The sequence below is a fragment of the Teleopsis dalmanni genome, chromosome 1 (genome assembly GCF_002237135.1).
Source record: "Teleopsis dalmanni isolate 2A chromosome 1, ASM223713v2, whole genome shotgun sequence".
Classification (NCBI taxonomy): domain Eukaryota; kingdom Metazoa; phylum Arthropoda; class Insecta; order Diptera; family Diopsidae; genus Teleopsis; species Teleopsis dalmanni.
Window position 1 is genome coordinate 182228637 of NC_051846.1, and position 7944 is coordinate 182236580.

Consider the following 7944-nt stretch of genomic DNA (forward strand, 5'->3'; position numbering starts at 1 on the left):
AATTAAACTCTGTAAAGTAGAGTCCATACTACTCTCTAACGAATCAACTGGACTGGGAAATATATTCTAAGTGCAGAAAGGGGCACAATAGATCCGACGGTCGAAGTATTATATCCCACATCAATAATAATAATAATAGACATAATAATGATCAGGTCAATCATAACCAAGTTAATCATAACCGGGTTAATCACTGGCTTTTAAACTAGAAATTCCCTTATTCAATAGAGCGGTGATGCGATCTACCTATTTCTTACGCATTAATATGTCAATTCCGTATATGTGACTAAACCCTTCATGATGTTGCCCATTTCTTTTATGTACTAATACGTACACCAATTTGAGCCCAATTGATATTTGGCTGCGTCGCATTGAAGTTGTCAGGTTTCTCTATGTTAACCCAGAATAGTTTCAATTAAAAACATAGCACAATAAAGGTGTGCTATTGTTCCTTCTAATAATTTGAATATAGTATTATAGTTTACTTTTGTACCGTTGCCTTTTCTAATAACAGTAATAGAGTAATACTAATATTTTCAATTGTTTTTTTTTTTAAATTTTTCTAGCAGAATATGAAAACTACGAGGTATGTTTATTCTTCCAATTACCGAATTCCAATTGATTTCACATATGTTGTGTTATTTTCTTGTTTTTGGCAATGAAGTATTATAATAAATACAATATAATTCTCATTATCTTTATCCAAAAGAACAAGGCCTTCAATTCTCCGACACAATCCAACACCTCCCTAAATGTTTGTCCACTATAACTGTAGGTCTAAATTTGCTCTTAGTGTCAACATTTAACTCTACAGTAAGCGTTAGTCAGTTAGTAAAAACAAAAAAAATTAAAAAAAGTTCCTTACATTTAAATGATTAACGAACAAAGATTTAAGATTGAGCATCGAATTTACTTGATCGTACATTAAAAAGACCTCGTTCCATAGCTTATATAAACTTCATAAAATAAAACTTATTCTTAAGTAATAATACCAATTTTGAGTTTTGCACAGTAAATGGATCCTTTGGATCGTCGTTATAACCTAACTTAATATAACGGTTCCAATTGAGCTCCAGTACTCAATATTCTTTCCACCTCTTTTTTAAATATTCAGTTTGTTTTATTAAATCCTTATAATTCATTATTCTTAATTTATAATTTTAAAAAACATATTTAATATTTTTTAAAAATTATCTTATTACTTTGTTATTGATGATTTATTAAAAAAAGAAATTTAACTTAAGCGCTGACATAATGGCTTTTTCTTATTAAGTTTATAGTATCGAATAAAAATTGTTATATGCAAAAATAAAATATATTTATTATTGCACATGATTCTTAAGAAAAATTGCAGAATACTTGTGTTAATAAATGATTAATGTAAAAATATATTAACATATATATATTAAGTACATACAATATCTTTAAGCAAAAACTAAAGTTGCAAGCCTCATATGTTACATATTAATTATACAATAATATAAAAAAAAATATTTAATATATATAAACATATTAAATAAATATATTGTTTTTGTTTTTAAATCGTTTGCCATTTGATGTATATTACTGTTATGTTATAAAAGTACTAAGTAAAAATTTCTAGTGTCATAAATAAAATATAAAATTATAAAAACTTTTTAATATAAAAAAATATCATTCTAAATATACATCATAACACTAACAAAAAAGTTTTTTAAAATTTTTATTAATTGTTTAAATAATTGTTTATTTTCAAAACTACTTATTGCCAAGTGCTGTGTCCTTTGCATAATTAATTATACAATATATAAATGTATTAATTAATACAATATACTACAAATATCTCTTATATTTCTGTTGATTAAAAAATCGCTTTTTTTTATTCACAAAAAAAAATTTTATAAAAATATAAATTTAAATAAATACAAATTCACCTCTCAAAGCAATTCTAAAATAATAAAATAAACTTTAAATTTAAGCAAATCGTTTTAAAAATTAAAATATTTATATATATATCTATATATATAATAATAATAATAAGAAATTATAAAAAAATATTAAATCATAAATTCCTTAACGTAAATTAAGTCACTTTTACATATAAAATGTAAAATTTTTGCAATATTTACAGTTAAAAATTTAAATTTTATGCAACAAAAACATTAATAATCAATAAAATTTAATCTAATTTAAAAAAAAATTTCTTAATCATCAAAATGTAAGAATTGCTCCACCTAAATAATAAATAAAAAAATTCATTGACTTAAATGCAAAAAATGTATTTATTTGGAGCTCTTAAAAATAAAGTAAAAAAGAAATACTCTTTTTAATATATATATATAATATGTTAATTTAATAATTAAAAAAAAATACCTAAATTCTTGAAGAAAAATCTAGCTACATTTCTACTAAAACTAATTTAAACTAAAAAGCTATGTGGAACACATTTTTTACTTATACATCTATATTTTAACTTAATATTCAATTTTATGAATTTAATTATATACAAAATGAATAAAAATTAATAAAAAATAATCAACAAAAATATTGAAGAAAAACAAAATTAAATTTTAAATTGTTATCATCTTTTATTTTAGACGATTTTTGTTTTTATAAATTGATAATTAGGAATAATAAATGTTTTATTTTACATTTATAATAATATCTATTATTATATAAGTACTTATATATAATAAGCTAAATATATTTTTGGGCAAATAGTTATTAATTTACAGTATTTAATATCAAAGGCATAATACTTTAATTCAGTATTTCTATTAACATCTGAAGAGATTGATATATCTATATATATCTATAACTTTATAAAGCTCCTAAAAATAAAGTTAACATTTTTTGACTCTAGGTGGAAGATTTATAATTATTTTGTACATACTGTAGAAAAAGCTAATATTATATATATGATATTGTATATAAAAATAGTGATAATGAAGTTTAGATAATGATAATATTATACTGTTGGCATATATATATTGCTAACTTCAAATCATTTTATAGTTATATGTGTTAAAGCAATCGGAGTAGTTACCTTCATTTAAGTTTATATTTTACAGTCTTTAGTAAATAATCATTCGAAGAATAATGCAAACTACTTAGCATAATTATATTAGTTTTTATATTTTTACCGGGGTTGGGACGTTTATTTAACACATAACAAAGATTCTTTGTTAATACACTGAAGATGGTCCGAAATATTTGTAATTAAAATAATTTTTTAATTTTTTTAATAAAAATTAAATATAACTAAATATTTAACGCTGTTTAAAAAGTGTAATTTTTTATTTTATTTAAAAAAAACATTTTCATAAAGTTATATGTTAAATAAACGACTTAAGCCCGGTAAAAAATATGAACTCTAAATAAATATTGGTGGTAATGACAATTTATTAATAATTTTATAAGTATATCGTAACTAATATTGGATATGCTGTGAAATTATAAAATATTGTTTTACATATAGTACAGAATATTGGAATCTCTCGTTCATTAACATTTATGTTCGTATTTTATCTTTTATTAATGATAAAATGTCGATTTCAACGATTTAAGGCACGTTACATGATTGTAAAGATTTTTTTATTAGATATCCTTACTTTGAACCTGAAAGCCTCTTTGTCATATTGGGGACTTCAGATACACATTTAAGAAAGTAAGAAATCTTTCTGACATATAAATATGAGAACTTCTAGTAGTAACAGAAATTAAGACAAACTTAGTTCAAAAATTTTTTTTGAGTTGCTAAATATTGTGACAGATTTTTATTTGTAGATTTGGTTTAAGACCAATTTTGAAAAGTAAAATAACGATGTATTTATACAAACTATGAACTAACTCTCGTATTTTTATTGTTGAAATCTATCTGTCTTAAGTTATACCTATTCAGTTCAATAATCACAGCTATATACTTTTTGAGATTTTGTTAATAGAATTGGTTTTTTGGCTTAGTAGTGATTATTTTTCTTGAATTTGTTTTGTTCCCAAAGGGATTCAATATTTCAATAATTTTGTTGCTATAAACCAATTTATGGGTCTGTTAAGCTAATACATGTTTGGAGTTACCAGAGAGCACAAAAAGTTGAAGAGAAAGGATTTGAATAATGTTATAATTATTAGTAAGGAAAGAACAAAAGAGCGTACGTCATAATAAAGGATTTAAAACACTACTTAATCTGTAGGAATCTTCCCAATAAATATATAAGAATAGTGTTTTTAAAAACTATAGTAACCACATCGACGAAAAAGTGTATACTTTAGACACATCATAACTGGCAAAAAAATAAAAGATACTAAAACTAATTTTGCGAAAAAAAAAAAATAGAAGAATGCAGAAGGATCCACAGACAACAAATGTTGCAGAAAATAACAACTTGACTTAACATGAATACAAAGTAGACATGTGATTCAATTAATGGATTTGCAGAAATTTGACAGAAAAGAGTAAAACGGTCACATACGCACATATGACATACAAATCAATATTATGTCATTACTTTAAAAAATTATTTAAAATTAATTAAGTAAAAAACCGTTTTCCTAAAAAGTACATCAATATTTATAAAATCATTCTTTATTTGTTTAATAATAAAATATATATTATGAAAGATGTTTTTCATACATATTTATAGAGACTGCAGATAAAAAACATATAATTCGATGATTTTCGTATATTATTTCTTTATTAATTTTAATATCATCAAAGAATGTAAAAATATATATTTAGAGGCTACAGATAAAAAAATATATACTAATTCTATGATATTTTTATTTTTCCTATCATATATCACATATTAAAACGCTCTATCCACATCTTTTAGGACGTAAGGAGTATGTTATAAAGATGATCTTATGATTTTCATATATTATTTTTTTATTAATTTTAATATCATGAAAGAATGATAAAATATATATTTAGAGGCTACAGATAAAAAATATATACATACAGTTTCATGTTATTTTTATTTTTCCTATTATATGTTACATATTAAAACATTTTATTCACCTCTTTTAGGAGATAAGAACTATGTTATAAAGATGATCTTTTGATTATTGGGGGTCTTATTTGTTATTGTTGTTTGTTTGAGCAACAATTGTGATCGACTATCGTTTGATCAGCTGCATAATATCGTCTTAACATATTTTTACCATTTTACCAGTACTATTACAAACCAATAGTCAGCTAAATTATGTTCTTAAATACATATGTTTAATAGAAAATTCGAACCAAATCCAGCGTTTCAATTATAATCAATTTAGTCAATATGTCATATATTAAATTTCAAAATGCATATAATTCTCATAACTTAACGAAAAAAATTTTATAACAGCCCTGCTGTTGTACGAAGAAATTGAACGATGAAGAGTATCTGTCACACGCAATGGTTTTTTAGTCATCGCCGCGGTAGAAGAATATTGTGCAAAATTATTTGTTATTTATCTTAAAATTAGTTATATGAAATAAGTGGAGAACTGGCAGAAAATTAAAAATAATTTCAACTTTTGAGGACGTAGCAGAAAATGGATAGCAAAGGACGTAATGTTATCGTTTGTGATAATGGAACCGGTGTATGTATTCTGTTTCTGCGCTACTGTAGCTTCATACATATTTATTAAAATAAAAATATATGAAAAAAAGCGTTCGCTGCGGAAGTCTTAAGTAAAACTGTTGACACACTTCCAGTGCAATGGTTTCGCTTAATTCCCTCTGGTATATTAGAAGATTATGAATAAAGTGAACAAGTGTATTTTACATAAAAACGTATTGTGCCGTGCAAAAAATGGGTTAAGCTCCGTTTGGGTGTTGGTTATTTGTAATCATCAGAAAATGATGAGCTGTAAATGTTATTGCACTCTAGAGCGGGTGGGGGTTTTTGTTTCAATCTAAACATTGGAAATCCAAGTGCAGAATTCTAATCAGGATATTTAAATTAATTTTTATTTTTACAAATTTACTTATTTGGTGAAAACTCGTTTACTTCACTGTATAAGGTCATATATTAGTTATAAAAAAAATATTTTTTTTTCTAATTTCTTGCTTGGATTACTCATAATAAAAAACTTCATGTTTGCCTTATCATATTTTATTAATGGGAATAAAATATTTGTTATCTAAACTTTATCAGCGAATTTCTAAATATTTGATATAAAATAAGTATTACTTTAGAATATTTTTTGGGTGTGCTCGTAAATTATTTCTCAAATCCGATTGATTGTTAAAATCGAACAAATGCAATTCTTTCGCTACAAATCAGTTTGTTTTTAATAAGGACCACATATTTCCAATAGGGAAAGGGATTCTATTATATCTATTTCCTATATCTAAACAATATGCAAAACTTGCATTTGCGAAGGTATGCTTAAGCAGATTAAAGTCAAACAAAAAACAAAAAAAAATAATGTGCATTATTTTGTGACTCACCTTTTTATTGTAATTTAAATAAAAATAATATATATATTCTTTCTCTTTTGTTATATTAGTAAGGAAAGACCATAATCGACTGCACGCTTCTATGTTTGTGTACTTTAATTTCTAGACAATTTGAAAATATTTGTTAGCATTTCTTTATGTAAATAACATTTCTAATCCATATATAATTCTATTGTTGCAGCATGCTTCTATGTCTCATAAACAGTACTTGGTTATTTTAATTTTTTGTAATCCAAGCTAAAGACCTATTTGTTAGGTGTCTGTTGAATCAAGTTAGCTGCATTTGGTCGTCTGTATAGACTAATTTTTCCGTGCTATAGTACCAGTAATTCCTGAAACCTACAGGACTTGATAATCAACATTGATTCCATCTTCAACATCTGTTATTTAACAATTTCTATTTAGTTATTTCTCATTGATTTTGCGTTTGGGCATTAATTTAGTTGCCGATATAGTCTTGATCGCCGACACTGACCTTGGATATTAACTTGATCACTAACACTGAGTAGTTTATCGATATTACTTACTCATTTATATTGGGTAGATCGTTGACATTGAGTAGATCGTCTACAATGACTTGGTTGTCGACAATAGCTTAGTTGTCAACAATGAGTTGATTGTTGACAATGGATTGGTTATCGATAATGATTTGAATATCGACAATGACTTGATTATCGACAATGACTTGGTTATCGATAATGGCTTGGTTATCGACACTGACTTGGTTATCGATAATGACTTGGTTTTCCAGAATATGTTAATCGTCGGCATTATCATAATCGTTATTAATGAATTAAATGCCAACATTAACTGCGATTCTTGATATTGTCTTGATAATCGATATTGATTTAATCAGCGATATTAATCTAATCTTTGCTTTAAACCGTGTCCTCCACGTAGACCATTAGCTGTGGCATATAGATCGAATGGTTCTTGATACTTAATGTACTTTACATGTAGTTCAACTATTTGAAATTGTACACATTTAATTATAAAAGATTTGGAAAAATAAACTTTTTAAAATTTTCTTTTGGAAATAACGGCTATAATAGTGAGTTTCAATATTAATGAGCTCCCGAGATTCTTAAACCGTACAGACTGGACCTAATCGCACAATTGCGATTATAACGCAGTTAGAATTGGTAAACAAAGCAGTTAGTAGTTCACTTTTATTATTATTCTTCTTTATGAGAATGCTGTTATTTATTATTTTATTTAAATTATTTTGCTTTTCTTGCAGTTTGTAAAATGTGGATATGCCGGTAGCAATTTTCCAGCACACATATTCCCATCAATGGTTGGCAGGCCAATCATACGCGCAGTCAATAAAATTGGTGAAATCGAAGTCAAGGTAAGCTTTTTCAATCTAAAAATGTTTATAGTATAAATATTATTATGTTTGAATATAAAATTATCAATTATATGAACATTTCTTAACAATTTTTTATAAAAAAATATTTATAAAAATTGTTAAAAATTGTAGCATAAAAATAATATCAAATTATTTATTTAAATATATTTAT